Raw genomic sequence first — 16,585 nt, 5'->3', positions numbered from 1 at the left:
TTTTTTTTTTGCCCCAGATCCCTATGTGGCCCCCTCAAGGATTGAACTCACAACCCTGGGTTTAGCAGGCCAATGCTCAAACCACTGAGCTATCCCTCCCCCCTCCACTGAGCTATCCCTCCCCCCTTATCTTCATGATGTATTGATTGAAGTGTTACAATATGTCCTACTTGGGCCTTCTCTTTTAAGATGACTCAGAAGTTACAGCTGGGACAGAATTTGCTTGCTTAGATATTAGGCAGTATTAACAGTAGGAAACATTTTATATCACTTCTACATGGTCTTAACTGGCCTTCCATTTGTTTTTGGGCGTAATTCAAGATATTGATCTCTATCAATGGTCTTAGATCCTAAACACCCAGGACTTTCTCTCCACATGTACCTCTGCAGCAGTTGAGTACCTCAACTGACCCTGCACTAACAGGTGCTAGATTTAAATGTATGAGAGCTGGTGATCAGGTGTGACAGGGTGATCTTAATGTAAGGCCATTTCTCTGGAGTTTATTTTCCTCCTACCCTCTAGGTTGGCTGACCAGATAGCAAATGTGAAAAATCGGGACAGAGGGTGGCGGGGGGGGTAATAAGATACTATGTAAGAAAAAGCCCTAAATATCAGGACTGTCCCTATAAAATAAGGACATCTGGTCACCCTACCTGTAGGTCCAACAGAACCAAAGTCTAACTGTAAGGACATGATTAAAGCCTACTGCTCGCCTCTAGTTGTTGTAGGGGATGTTTTTTGGATGAGAAGGGTTTTGTTAGCAGAAACATTTTCTTTGTTTTTTAGATATATGTTAAGTTGGCTTTGCATGTTATGTGTATTCCCTGGTATAGAGACGGTTTGCATTTTTTAATATGATTATACTGTAGAAGATGTTTGTATTTCTTGAACTTCTTAAATTTTTGTCATTAACATACAAAAACTGAAAAAAACATTTAATAACATAACCTACTAAACTCACTTCCACACAAGTATCCATAACTGTGAAACAACTTTCACACATCTCGCTTACTAATTCCACCATTACTTAGCCTGCAAAGAATCAAGAGGGCTGGAAGTCTGTAGGTAGCAACAACATTAATACCAATTTAAAATGTCTAGTCAGTAGCTGGCAGCACACTTTCAATCAGCTGTATGAAATTAACTTCCCTCCCATTATTTCAAACTTAAGAACAATGTGTTGGACTGAAATATGTAAGCTTGGTTTTGCATGTATGACAGCGGTAACAAGGAATTAACTTCCCATATCAGACCCTACCATTTTGGATACCAAAAAGAACCCTAGAGAAGTTTCAGAGAAGAATTAAGAACGTAAGAATGGTCATACTGGGTCAGACCAAAGGTCCACCTAGCCCAGTATCCTGTCATCTGACAGTGGCCAATGCCAGGTGCCCTAGAGGGAATGAGCAGAACAGGTAATCGTCAGGTGTAAAAAGACTGGCTCAGGTTTGGGGATCTCTCTCTCATTCTCAAATGTGAAGACGGATGCACATAATTCATTTAGTTTCCCTGCAATGGCCTTATCGTCCTTGAGTGCTCCTTTAGCATCTTGATTGTCCAGTGGACCCACTGGTTGGTTGTTAAATTATTTAATGTGTAGGACAATAAATTCCCAAGATTAAATGAGAGAATTCTGTGTAGACCCATTCTTGAAGGGGGATTGACAGTACCAAACTTAGTGATCTTAACTGAGCTGCTCAATATTTTATTATCAGCCTAGTACCATGGTGACTCCAGTAAACATTGGTGAAAGTCTAAAGGCTTGTCTACACTTGAAATTTTGCAGCGCCATAGCTATGCTTCTGTAGTGCTTCAGTGCAGACATGACCTACTGATGGGAGGAGTTCTCCTACCACTCCTACACCACTCCAGGCTGTGGATTTTTCACACCCCTGAGCAATGTAGTTAAGCCAATTCAATTTTCTAGTGTAGACTAGGTCTCACTTAACTTTAAATATAAAGTTAAGTATCAGAGGGGTAGCTGTGTTAGTCTGGATCTGTAAAAAGCGACAGAGTCCTGTGGCACCTTATAGACTAACAGAAGTATTGGAGCATAAGCTTTTGTGGGTGAATACCAGGGGCGTCTCTAGGTATTTTGCCGCCCCAAGCATGGCAGGCAGGCTGCCTTCGGCGGCTTGCCTGCGGGAGGTCCCCGGTCCCGTGGATTCGGCGGCACGCTTGCGGGAGGTCCGCTGAAGCTGCTGGACCAGCGGACCCTCCGCAGGCATGCCACCGAAGGCAACCTGCCTGCTGCCCTCGTGGTGATCGGCAGAGTGCCCCCCGTGGCTTGCCGCCCCAGGCATGCCCTTGGCGTGCTGGTGCCTGGAGCCGCCCCTGGTGAATACCCACTTTGTCAGATGATATCTGTCTGTGCTTGTGCAAGTTTCTTCATGAGGTTGACCACATGCGTCTGACGAAGTGGGTATTCACCCACAAAAGCTTATGCTCCAATACTTCTGTTAGTCTATAAGGTGCCACAGGACCCTTTGTTGCTATTTAAAGTTAGTGCATCGACTTTTTTTAACCTTAAAGATTTAGACCAACACAAGAAAAAACAATCTAGGTGTCATAATTAAGGCTACGATTTAGTCACAGAGGTCATGGAAATCACGGAATCCATGACTTCCAAAGACCTCCATGACTTCAGCCCCAGCTGCTGGGAGCTGCAGAGTTCCACAACCACCTGCAGCGGCAGGGAGCTGTTAGGTACACCCGCCACCGAAGGCTGGCGGTGGCATGGGAGACCCCTGCAGCCCCCGCGGACAGCATGGGGGACCCCTACAGGTGGCATGCAGCTCTCCGCGGCCACTGCTGGCGGCATGGGGGACCCTGCAGCTCCCAGCCACAGGTTGAGGGTGGCCTGGAGCTCCCAGGTATCTGGCATTTGTCCAGCCCCTTCCCATTTTATCATGGAAATTTTTAGTAAAAGTCAGGGACAGGTCACGGGCTTCCGTGAATTTTTCTTTATTGCCCATGACCGGTCTGTGACTCCTACTAAAAATATCCATGACAAAATCTTAGCTTTAGTCATAATGAAATTTTAGATATGGAATCTGATACAGAGAAGAGGTAGTCCCTTCCCTTCCCTGTGTATATCCATCAGACACAATCTAGAATTTATTTGTAGTTTAGTGACTTCAAAAATTCCCAATTACGATCCATTTTGCTAGGTGCCATGCCATACAAACCCACAGGAAGGCATACAAGGACAGAAAAACGGAAACAGCCTTCAGCTATTTTTAAAAATAAGAAGGCAAGATAATTTCATGTCTTGGAGTTCAGAATCTTTTTTAAATCTGTCTAAGCCACTGGTGTTCAGAGAGGCTGAAATTGTTTTGAGTCTAGAAATCTGGATTTCTAAATGCAGAATTTGTTTAAAAATATTGTAAAACATTCCAGCACTATGTAACTGGCACAGTACTGGTGTATATCTGGTATCTTTCTGTTTGCAGACTTTCACTAAGAAATACCTAAGTATTTGTAGTAGATTAGTGTCTGACTTCAATAAGAGTGTCTATTGATCCCTGTATTAAGTTGATGTGTCTGCTCTTTAAACATAAAGGTCAGGCACCAATGAATTTTTTTTCTTACATATATCGGAGTATAGGGAAACATTTGAAAGGTTATTTTTAAGTGTTTTAAAGGCTTTGCTTTCATTCTGAGGACAGCAACTCAAATGGCAGTACTAGAAAAAGCATCTTAATATTGGGGAGTTTGATTTAATTTCCATTATTGTAGTATTAGGTAGCTGAAGGAATAAGATGAGACCACATTATGTAAAATTCCCACAACTTCAGTGCAGCCAGAGCCCTAACACAGCAGCATTCCACGTAACTCATAACTGGAGCTCCGTGTTCTTCATGAATGTGAAACAAAACAAAATTAAGAAATTGTGCAACAAAACGCCACCCAGGTTTGGCTTGCCCATCCCCTTGTCGTTAGAGGGGCAGGAGGCAAACTCCAGGAAGTGGTGTTGCAACATGGCGCACAGGGTCACAGCGCCACTTGTGTGTGGCACGGCTGCCCTCCCCGCCCCCTTGACAGCAGGGCAGCTGGGCCAAACCTGACAAGCCCTGCAACCCCATGTGCCAGGAGAACAGAGCCGAGCCCAGTGCCGACAGGAGCCTGCACAGTTTGGTGAGGACAGGGCTGGCTCACTCTACAGTCCCCTGCTGCCCCCAAGCCCTGCCCTCCAGGCTGAGGTGGGCTCGCTCTGCTGGATTCCTTCCAGGCAGCATAAAACAAAATAACAAGAAATTTCCTTAAAAATATTAATTGTATATAAAAAGAAATTTCAATGGACTCTGCTTATAACTACATAAGAATGGCCATACTGGGTCAGACCAAAGGTCCATCTAGCCCAGTATCCTGTCCTCTGACAGTGGCCAATGCCAGGTGCCCCAGAGGGAATGAACAGAACAGGTGGTAATCAAGTGATCCATCCCCTGTCGCCCATTCCCAGCTTCTGGCAAACAGAGGCTAGGGACACCATCCCTGCCCAGCCTGGCTAATAGCCACTGATGGACCGATCCTCCATGAATTTATCTAGCTCTTTTTTGAACCCTGTTATAGTCGTGGCCTTCACAACATCCTCTGGCAAGGAGTTCCACAGGTTGACTGTGCGTTGTGTGAATAAATACTTCCTTTTGTTTGTTTTAAACCTGCTGCCTATTTAAATTCATTTGGTGATCCCTAGTTCGTGTTTATGATAAATAGTAAACACTTTCTTATCTATACCAGTCATGATTTTATAGACCTCAATCATATCTCCCCTTAGCCATGTCTTTTCCAAGCTGAAAAGTCCCAGTCTTGTTAATCTCTCCTCATACAGAAGCCGTTCCATACCCCTGATAATTTTTGTTGTCCTTTTCTGAACCTTTTCCAATTCCAATATATCTTTTTTGAGATGGAGTGACCACATATGCACACAGTATTCAAGATGGGGGTGTACCATGGATTGCCAACATGATATTTTCTGTCCTACTATTTCTCCCCTTCTTAATTATTCCCAGCATTCTGTTTCCTTTTTTGACTGCCGCTGCACATTGAGTGGATGTTTTCAGACAACTATCCCCAATGATTCCAAGATCTCTTTCTTGAGTGGTAACAGCTAATTTAGACACCATCATTTTATATGTATAGTTGGGATTATGCTTTCCAATGTGCATTACTTTGCATTTATCAACATTAAATTTCATCTGCCATTTTGTTGCCCAGTCACCCAGTTTTGAGACATCCTTTTGTAGCTCTTTGCAGTCTTTAACTATCTTTAGTAATTTTGTATCATCTGCAAATTTTGCCACCTCACTGTTTACCCCTTTTTCCAGATCATTTATCAATAGGACTGGTCCCAGAACAGGCCCCTGGGGGACACCACTATTTTCCTCTCTCCATTCAGAAAAGTGACCATTTATACCTATCCTTTGTTTCCTATCTTGTAACCAGTTACAGATCCATGAGAACAATTTCCCTCTTATCCCATTGCCGCTTACTTTGTGTAAGAGCCTTTGGTGAGGGACCTTGTCAAAGGCTATCTGAAAATTTAAGTATCCTATATCCACTGGATCCCCTTGGTCCACATGCTTGTTGATCCCCTCAAAGAATTCTAGTAGATTGGTGAGGCATGATTTCCCTTTACGAAAACCTTGTTGACTCTTCCTCAACAAATTATGGTCATCTATATGTCTGACTATATTGTTCTTTATTATAACTTCAACTAGTTTGCCCTCTACTGAAGTCAGGTTTACAGGCCTGTAATTGCCGGGATCACATCTGGAGCCCTTTTTAAAAATTGGTGTCACATTAGCTATCCTCCGGTCATCTGGTACAGAAGCTGATTTAATGATAGGCTACAGACTACAGTTAGTAGTTCTGCAATTTCACATTTGAGTTCCTTCAGAACCCTTGGGTGAATACCATCTGGTCCTGGTGACTTATTGCTGTTTAATTTATTAATTTGTTCCAAAACTACCTCTGACACCTCAGTCTGGAACACTTCCTCACATTTGTCACCTAAAAAGAATGGCTCAGGTTTGGGAATCTCCCTCACATCCTCAGCCGTGAAGACTGATGCAAAGAATTCCTCTAGTTTCTCTGCAATGACCTTATTGTCCTTGAGTGCTCCTTTAGCATCTTGATTGTCCAGAGGGCCCACTGGTTGTTTAGCAGGCTTCCTGCTTCTGATGTACTTTAAAAAGTAATAACAAATATTTTTTGAGTCTTTGGCTAACTGTTCCTCATATTCTTTTTTTTGGCCTTCCTAATTGTATTTTTACACTTCATTTGCCAGTGCTTATGCTCCTTTCTATTTTCCTCACTAGGATTTAACTTTTACTTTTTTAAAGGCCTTCACAACATCCCTTGGCAACAAGTCTTGCAGGTTGACTGTGCATTGTGTGAAGAAATACTTTCTTATGTTTGTTTTAAACCTGCTGCCTGTTAATTTCATTGGGTGACCCCTGGTTCCTGTGTTATGTGAAGGGGTAAATAATGCATCCCTATTCACTTTCTCCACACCAGTCATGATCTTATAGACCTCTGTCATATGCCCGCTCAGTCATCTCTTTTCTAAGATGAGCTGTTCCAGTCTTTTTAATCTCTCCTCTTTTGGAAGCTCTTCCATACCCCAATCATTTTTGTTGCCCTTCTCTACCTTTTCCAATTCTAATATATCTTTTTTGAGATGGGGTGACCAGAACGGCATGGTAGTATTCAATATATGGGTAACATTCTGGTATCCTTTTTATTGGCCGCTGCACATTGAGCAGATGTTTCTGGAGAACGAACGGCAAGATCTTTCTTGAGTGGTAACAGTTAATTTTGACCCCAACTGTTCGTATGTGTAGTTGGGATTACTTTGCACTTATCAACATTGAGTTTCATCTGCCATTTTGTTGCCCAGTCACCCAGTTTTGTGAGATTCCCTTGTAACTTTTTGCAGTCAGATTTGTATCATCTGTAAACTTTGCCATCTCACTGTTTACACCAGGGGTAGTAAGTAGATGGACCGTGGGCCAAATAGGAAACTGCCATATTTGTCACACTGAGCATAAGGCTTTGCTCAGTAATAAAAGTTGTGAATTACAGAAATATTAAGGGGTCTGTGAAAGAGGTGGGGTATAGAATTCGTGGCGCCCACATCCCAGGACACCTATTAGGTTACAGGGTATTAACTGTAGTGGAGTCTCTTGTGAATGACACTATCTGAAATGTGCGTAGGCATGTCAGGGCAGCAAAATGCATAAGCATCACACAAGGGCATGACACGTGGCAGGTCTGGAGCAAAGATGTATCAGCCTTGTTGCTGAAGAATCGAGCGGGCAGGCCTGCTGCCTGAAAATCCAGCAGATCAAGTAGCAAAAGGTGAGTTAAGGTTAGAGCCTGGGCTTTTGGTGGGGAGGGAAAGCCTAGCTTGGCTCAGTTTTGAGATTTGCTGTAATTAATGACGCTTGAAGCCATTTGAGTCTGTCTTGGTTTGTTTGGGAAAGGTTGAAGAAATCTGGTCTGATCCCTAAGTAAATGTTTTCTCATGGTAAGAAACACTGATGAAAAATAACTGACGCTTGAAGGGAGGAAATAGACAAATAATTCTGTTGCGGATGGACATGAAAAGTAAAAGATGCTGCCCCCTCCAGACAGGCTGTGAGGAAAAAGGTGACACTGACTTGCTCTGTCTTATTTGGATGGCAGTATACAAGCGCTGCTACATCTAATGCACGAAAAATGCCACCAAATCTTTGTTACTTTTTCCGTTTGTCTTCAACTTTTTAGAGCTTGACTTACGTCAGTTTGTTTAATTGATAAATATTGAATGAAGCTACATGTCATTACACTGAATAGTAGGAACATACTCAAGTGTGATGCAGGAAGCTAAGGAGTTGAAATGTACATTCAGCTGAAATTCCACTTTCTCTGTGACTGGAGCAGTTTAGAACTGCCCCTGCTTTACGAAAGTTGGGGTTGAATGCAGACTCTGACCAACTCCTGGGTTGTTCCTTTTTGTGAATTTAAACATTTTGCCAGAGGTTGGTCTACTGAGATTTTTGTCATAGAATCTTAGTAATAGAAGATCATTGCCAGAATTTGCAGTCTTTAGTATTTGGGTTCTTTCATCCAGACTAGTTGATTTAATCTTAACCTTTTTATAACCTTGACACGTCTGTTCTAATTTTAAGCTGGATGCTTCTCAGATAGTTCTCTATTTTCTTTTTCATATTGTATTTTGGAAGAAACATTGGTTATATACAAATAATTGGCACAGTCCCTAGACACTGGTGAGGGATCTGAAAGAGTAGGAATTCTTTTAAAGATAGAAAAGTACAATGAACTTGTAAGGATGGAGCGTGTGTTGGTGGGTCAGGGCAGTGATTCTCAACCCAGGGGTATGTGTATGCCTGGGGGTACATCAACTCATCTAGAGATTTGCCTAGTTTTACAACAAGCTACATAAAAAGCACCAGCAAAGTCAGTACAAACTAAAATTTCATACAATTACTTTATACTGTTCTATGTACTATACACTGAAATGTAAGTACAATATTTATATTCCAATTGATTTATTTTATTATATGGTAAAAATGAGAACATAAGCAATTTTTCAATAGTGTGCTGTGACACTTTTGTATGTTTGATTTTGTAAGCAAGTAATTTTAAATTAGGTGAAACTTGGGGGGGGGTACATAAGACGCATCAGACTCCTGAAAGAGGTACAGTAGTTAGGAAAGGTTTAGAACTACTGAGTCAGGGGGCAGACAACATTCCTGGACCTCTAACAAAGGGAAACTTGAAAAATTATGGAGAATATTCTCAACAGGGATTCTTTTTTGTTTTTGTTTTTTTTGTTTCAATACTGTCCTGCCTGTGCCATTTCCTATATGCAGGCAGAATATTTGGTGACTGGGTCTAATTTTGGAGTATAAGCAGGGCAGTTGTCTTTTTCTTTAATTTTTTTCAAGTAAAGCACTGTGCACCCATAGAATGCTATATAATGGAGCAGGGAAATCTGATACTTCTGTGTGAACTTATGAACGGAGTGAAATGCAAGTCTGAACTACTGCAGTGCTGCCGCTTTTGTGTGCAGTCAGGGACATGGCCAGAGCTTCCTGAGAGAACCCAATATAATAGCAGTGTTTTTAATTTTTGGGGGGAGGAGGGAAATAATTCAGGACTAAAGGTTTATATGATAGAGCTCATAGACTCATAGACTTTAAGGTCAGAAGGGACCATTATGATCATCTAGTCTGACCTCCTGCACAATGCAGGCCACAGAATCCCACCCATCCACTTCTGTAACAAACCCCTAACCTATGTCTGAGTTATTGAGGTCCTCAAATTGTGGTTTGAAGACCTCAAGCTGCAGAGAATCTTCCAGCAAGTGACCCGTGCCCTATGCTGCAGAGGAAGGCGAAAAACCTCCAGGGCCTCCGCCAATCTGCCCTGGAGGAAAATTCCTTCTTGACCCCAAATATGGTGATCAGTTAAACCCTGAGCATGTGGGCAAGACTCACCAGCCAGCACCCAGGAAAGAATTCTCTGTAGTAACTCAGATCCCACCCCATCTAACATCCCATCACAGACCACTGGGCATACTTACTTGCTGATCCTGGCAAAACATTTTTGCAAGCTTTTCTGTTAAATTTAGTTGGAGACCACCAATTAAACTGTAGCTTCTCGTTGTTTTCCCCCTGGTACTCAAACCTAGTTTCAGATATTTTGTTCTTGTTCATGGAATGGATGTGGATTTTGTTATGCAGCATGGTGAGTGACCAGCTCTGTAAATCGTGTGCTGGATTTACTTGGAATGTAATCTTTTGGCCATCTGCTCACTCTCTCTGTATCTCTATCCCCGTATTTAGCAAAGCAAATGCAAAAGGTGAGCCTGAGACCACAAATTTATTGAGAAATTTCATGTTACATTTAACACTTTCCTGAATAAGAATGTGTGTTCGTTTCAGAAGCTGTGATTGCGGAGAAGAGACTGTTCTTTCGAGTGTGATCTCTGATCCAGTTGGTTTCTGGTGCTACAGTCCAAAACCGTCCTCCTGACTCTGTGGTTCAGAAATACTATCACCACATTATTCTCTGCATATCAGCTTGAGCATAAGAAGAATGGGGGCAGTTTTAACATTTTTTCCACACACTTCTTTGTAATGAAGGGAACTTTTAGGCATTGGGGTCCAGTAATATTCTAAAGCTGGTAAAAGCTGTAGCGTACTAGTGGTTTCAGTCAGAAATGAGTAGTCTTTGGAATCACGCATTTTGAAATCTGGATAGTTGACAGGGTGTTAACTTTGTCTTCTAGTCTTTTCAAATAATACCAAGATGGTGATAGACTCTGGCTCATTCTTTTTGGGAGGCATTGACTGATTTTTTTTCAGCAACCAGACCTTGCCACTAGTTCTTCCCTCTCCCATATACTTTGTGTCCAGATATCAGTTGATCTGTTGTCTCAATCAGTCCTGCAATAGATATTATCGTATCCTTCAAGGGGAAGTGGACTGGAGGATTTTCACTCTAATAGGTCATTGAGTGACCCAAGGTACTTCTGCGCCTCCTCTCCCAGGGACTAAATTCACTATGGTCTCTGCAGCAGGAGGGTGAGCATGTCTTTGTGGTTGTCATACCCAGGTCGCTCACCTGGAAGTTCAAAGCTCTATTTCTAGACTACAGTTTCAGCTCTTGTTTTATAATAATAGGAGGGACCTTGAAAGGTCATCGAGTCCAGCCCCCTGCCTTCACTAGCAGGACCAAATACTGATTTTTGCCCCAGATCCCTAAGTGGCCCCCTTAAGGATTGAACTCACAACCCTGGGTTTATCAGGCCAATGCTCAAACCACTGAGCTTTCCCTGCCCCACCTCATGCATTTGTTTTTCATTTTTTTTCTCCTTGCTGAGCATAGGAGGATTATCATTCAGCACAGTTTCACATTTGCTCCTGAATGACAGAGCTCTCTCAGGGCTGCCAAGTTTGCTGAGAGCTGCTGTTTGAAATGAAGTAGGATTTAACAATTAGTTAGTTTCAAAATGCTGCATTCCCAGAGCTCAGAAGTGACAGAATAACCATTCTCTTCTGCAGATAAGCAAGAAATGTGGATTTTTGGTGGGAGGGTTAATTTCTAATATTTTTACTTTTTCTGGGGTGATGCATTTACAGTCATGGTTGAGTCCCCATTTAGTGGAAGGTTACCAGTTTGCTATATTGGATTGAACCTTTGGATCCCCCAGACTTTCAGGTCTGCTGGGTTTTGGCTGAGTTGGGTCCTTGTTTCCTTTTCTTGCTTCCAGGGCCCAGTGTTCTCGATGCAGACTTTACTGGCACCTCTTCTTGGGATGTGGGACAGGGATCAACTGCCCTTGGCCCTGTAACCTGCGCTGAAACTCCCAAACCTCCCTGTTTGCCTGTGTACGCTTTCCCCAAAGCTTCACGCTTGTGGACTTTCTTGTTTCTAATTAAAGTCTTTGGGGACCATGTGACAGGCAAAGAAAGAAACACAGGCTTTGCAAAGGAACTTCTATAATATTCTGGGCTAGTCTACGTTAGAAGCGCTACAACCGCACAGCTGCACTGCTGTAGTGTGTCTGGTGAAGACACTCTGTGCTGACGAGAGAGAGTTCTCCTGTTGGCAGGAAATCCACCTCCATGAGACGCTCTCCTGCCAACACAGAGCTGTTCACACTGGCACTTAAGTTGGTGTAACTTACATTGCTCAGGGGGAGGCTTATTCACACCCCTGAGCGGCATAACTTTACTGACAAGTGGTAGTGTGTACAAACCCTCAGTTTACTCCTAGACAGCACGAGTGTTACTAATCTAAGATGAAGCAACAAAATACTTGAATGCAATTTGCCTTGTTCAGTCTTCACCATTCCTAAGAGTCCTTGGGTCTTGGTCAGTGTCCTTGGGGGAAGGCAAAGTCCTTTTGGCTTCCTTTCCATTAGCTGTCTCGTCTCTTTTCCTATTGGAGGTATTGCCTCTTGAACACAGAACCTCTCCTGCTTATGAACGCAGTCTGTCATGAGCCCCAGTCATACTGGGTTTACTTGCACCAGACCCTTGTTTTGTTGGGGTAGTGAAGTGGATAAGAGTAGTTAGCAAGCCAGTAGTACATGGGAGCCATCTGGTTGTTGATTCATAGAGTCGAAGGCCAGAAAGGACCACTGTGATCATCTAGTCTGACCTCCTGTAGAACATGGGCCATAGGACTTTCCCAAAATAATTCCTGTTTGAACTAGAGCAGATCTTTTAGAAAACCATTCATGGCTCAGCACGACTCTTTCTATGTTAGTTTTGCATAGTATGAGAAATAGAAGTTGTTATGCATCACAAACAGGCCACACATAGACCAGTTCAAACTGTCTCTCAACACAATACACAAGGTGGGTTCAATCATAAATTCATTTTTTCGTATCATTTACTTCCCCGAATTGTCACTAGGGTCACCAACTTTCTACTTGCACAAAACTGAACACCCTTGCCCCAACTCTGACCGCTCCTCCTCCTAGGCTCCATCCTGCCCCGCCCCTTCTCTGAGCCCCCCCGCTCACTCCTTCTGTCTCCCCTGCCCCCCTGTCACTTGCTCTCCCCAGCCTGCCTCACTCGTTCATTTTTACCAGGCTGGCTCAGGGGGTTGGGGTGTGAGGGGGGGTAAGGGCTCCAGCTGGGGGTGTGGGCTCTGGGGTGGGGCTGGGGATGAGGGGTTTGGGGTGCAGGAGGGTGCTCTGGGCTGAGACAGTGGTTTGGGATGCAAATGCCTCTTTAGGAAACCCCTCAACTAAGCCCTTAAGGATTTGGTGGGGAATTAAGAAAAACTCTGTGCCTCCTATATCTATATAAAATTTAATTATTACAGAGTGTGTGTGTAGTGCCATGCCCCTGGGCAGGCTTTTCAGCAGCAAGGATTGAACCCACAGCCTCTGGAGTTTAAAGCATGAGCTTCTATTCTGCCTCATCTAAGATTCAGCTCTGTTAGCCAAGGCCAAAGTGGGCTTATGAGCCTCTAGTAAGTGGCTCAGAATAGTGGAGGACAGAGCACCACAGTAGGTGTAAGAGCAACAAAGAATCCTGTGGCACCTTATAGACTAACAGACGTTTTGCAGCATGAGCTTTCGTGGGTGAATACCCACTTCTTCAGATGCAAGAAGACTTGCATCTGAAGAAGTGGGTATTCACCCACGAAAGCTCATGCTGCAAAACGTCTGTTAGTCTATAAGGTGCCACAGGATTCTTTGTTGCTTTTACAGATCCAGACTAACACGGCTACCCCTCTGATACTTGACAGTAGGTGTAGTGCACAAAACCTCTACCTCTCTGGCTACCATCAGATAGAATTCCTGCAAACCAGGGCAGAGGAGCCTTTACTAACAGAGCAAAAGGATCCTCCACTTGTGTTTGCGGCCCCAGTGTGTTGGCAAATTGAGACTGTACACTCTGTGGTACAGTCAGTCACCTTTGTAGAAAGCCACTAGCATACTCTGTGTACTGCTATAATTAATAACCTCTCTGAGTCTCTGCGTTGGGAGCAGTCTGCTTCACTGCCAACAACAGTGGAATCTTACTATTCCTGACCATGAGGAAAGATCCACTGACATTTGGAGTTTTGTACCCATAGCATCTGGGAAGTGGATACACTGCCCTGTGCTAGACTTGAAATTGTTAAACAGCTCGAGTGCCTGTATGGTTCAAAGAGGAGTTGATCAGCCACCTCAGGGAGTCACCTGGAATCCTTAGACCTGCGTGTTGTATATCTGTACCAGTTATTACACAGCATCAACATCATCTGAGATTCCACCTCTGAGGAACAATGTGCATGATCCCACACTTTTTATATTGCACATTATATACACACACGTCTCAGCAGTTCTAGTCTTTAGCAGACTAGCTTCGGGTTGAAATATTCCTGTCCTGTTGTATGGAGAGAATGTTACATAGATCCTATCCTTTCGACTCAGAATATATACACTTGTAAAGTATTTTTCAGTGTTAAAGTCAGTCTCCAGCATCTCATCCTTACTTGTATTTCTGTTCTGGTGGTTCCATAACTGCAATATTCATTATTACTGTCTGTTCACAGAAATATTTTGCTTGAAGGTCAGTCAGTATGGCCTTCCAGCACGAGTGTTCTCTTCTGGAGAAAAGATAATTGCTTCTTTAGTTCTCAAGCCATTTTCATACTCCGGTGCATCTTACCTTTCAGCTTATTAGATATGTTTTCTTGTAAATGCTATGACATTTGCACTAGAAAAGCTAGCAGGAGCTTGGAGATAGCCTTTCTAGGTGTTCATACTTTATAGTACCGGTGAGTCTGCGAGTTTCTCAAAGTGCAACATATAAAAAACCCCAGCCAGTGAGAGATGGCCCTTATCCACTGGAAAAACAACATGGGTAGACTGTCTGTGCATTAGGAAATGTACACAGATATATAGTAATGTTATAGTAATTTATTCTTGATTCTTAAACTCTGTGAATTAGACATGTTACGTACTCCTTGAAGAAGCTATCAGTGTATTTTTTTAAATGACATGATGGTGCTTTCTTTCCATGTTTGCCCCTTGTTCATGGAACAGCCTTCTTAAACTAGCTTTCTTGATTGCCACCCAGTCTTCATTCAAGACCCTCTTGAAAACCTTTTTTTATTAAGGCCTGCTACAAGCAAGTTTATAAGTGTGTGTGTGTGCATGTAAAAAATTAAACAGTTTATTCCTGTGACACTATGCCCCATATTCTTCATAGAGATATTATGATGTGTTGTGTGCAAGATGGGTCATGTGAGATATCATTGGAAAGGTTGATTTACTGAATATGATTATCTTATTTGTATGCATGTATCATTTCTGAATCTGAAGTTAGGAATATTGACTATGTAACAATTCCAAGTGGGTTGTGGCAGAGCTCTGCCCTTGCTCCCGTAGGTCCTGCGCTTCTAGGCAGTTTTTGCTGCCTCAGTGGCTCACCGTGACCCTCCACGTAGCCTTTCTCTCTCTAGGGCCAGGGTTACAGTCTACTGAGCCCTTTTCATCATAGGCTGCAAGAAGGTTGGGGAGAGAACTCCCACAGTCTCTGTTCAGCCTCCTGTCCTGACAGGGACCTGACTTCCCCTTCCAGGAGACGTTCCTGTAGTGGTGGGTTGGGGGGAACCCGGGCCCGCCCTCTACTCCGGGTTCCAGCCCAGGGACCCTAATGGTAGCAGTTGTTGGCAGCCAACCTTTCACTGCCAGAGTTGCTACATTTCCCTGGGCCACTTCCCCACAGCTCTCCTGCTTCTCCCTTCTTCACCCTTACCTTAGGGCTCGTTTGCGGGTGTCTTCGGTAACCAGCCCTTCAGCCGCACTTCCTCTCCTCTGGCTCCCCGGCTCTCCCCTGCCTGACTGGAGTGAGCCCTTTTTAAAGTATCAGCAGGGCCTTAATTAGTCAGGTGGTCACATTAACTGAATGGCCTCACCTGACTCTTTACAGCTTAGAGTCAGGTGTTCTCATTAGCCTGGAGCAGCCCCTGCTCTGGTCAGTCAGGGAACAGAAAACTGTTAATCCAATGGCCAGTATATCTGCCTTCTGCTATTTTGCTGTACCCACCTGGCCTGGGTCTATCACAGGGTTTACACCTGGGGAACGTCCGCCAGACAGAATGCTATCAGCCTGGATGGGCAATTAGGGAGAATAATAGGACCTTGAAGATGCTAATCTCCCACCATCCTGAGAAGCTTCCTGTGATGCTGCAAACAACCTTTGACTCATGACTGCTTTTATACTGCAGAGTCATGTGATCATGTCACCTTGTACTGGACTCCATGTTGGACTACTAGTAATTTTCCACTAATAGGAGGTGGGGATCTAACTAGGAAACAAAGGATTCCCACCATATGTAAATCCTATTAAGGCAGGCAAGTGAGTTAATCAGGGTTCATTCTTCACTGAATCCCCGCCCAGGATGACTGCTGGAAACATCTAAGAAACTAGGACAAAAGTGGGGGAGAAGAGCTGAGCCAAGGCTGGTTAGTCCCTCTATCCCTAGTTTTGTCTACAAGTGTCCAGCATCTTCTACTGAATATCTTTAGATCTCTGTAGAAGTGGTTGAAAACATGTAGGAAGAGCCAGCACCATGTGACCTGGCATCTCTGCATGGACAAGATTTCATGACTACTTTCAAGGTCTTGGAATTTTGTTTTCATTCCTCACTGGAACAAAACCAAAACTTTTTGAATGTTTTTGTGAAACAAAATTGTGTGAAAGATCAGATTTTTTTTAAAAATATTTTTTCTTCCTCATTCTCTGGAAATGACTATAGAGTCCATCACGGACCTCAGAAACCTTCCTGGTGGAATGGAATATGTCTCAGGGAAATGTTTGAGCTTAGATACATCATCATATTGAAACAAAGATACATTTAATCAAAAGTGTCTAGTATCAGGGGGTCGCCGTGTTAGTCTGTATCCATAAAAACAACAAGGAGTCTGGTGGCACCTTAAAGACTAACAGATTTATTTGGGCATAAGCTTTTTTTACCCACGAAAGCTTATGCCCAAATAAATGTTAGTCTTTAAAGTGCCACCGGCCTCTTTGTTGTAATTTAATCAAACATGTCCCAACC

At 43.3% G+C, this 16,585-nt stretch overlaps 1 protein-coding gene across 6 annotated transcripts in view; it reads left to right on the top strand.

Moving 5' to 3' along the window:
- Positions 1-16,585, top strand: part of UNC13B (unc-13 homolog B) — a 359,613-nt gene that overhangs the window by 40,666 nt on the left and 302,362 nt on the right. The gene's annotated exons all lie outside the window — the stretch shown is intronic.

This window comes from Mauremys mutica, chromosome 6 (assembly GCF_020497125.1).
Source record: "Mauremys mutica isolate MM-2020 ecotype Southern chromosome 6, ASM2049712v1, whole genome shotgun sequence".
In the NCBI taxonomy this organism is placed as follows: Eukaryota; Metazoa; Chordata; order Testudines; family Geoemydidae; genus Mauremys; species Mauremys mutica.
The sequence above is the reverse complement of the archived record's forward strand: the minus strand, read 5'-3'. Positions and strand labels throughout refer to the sequence as shown.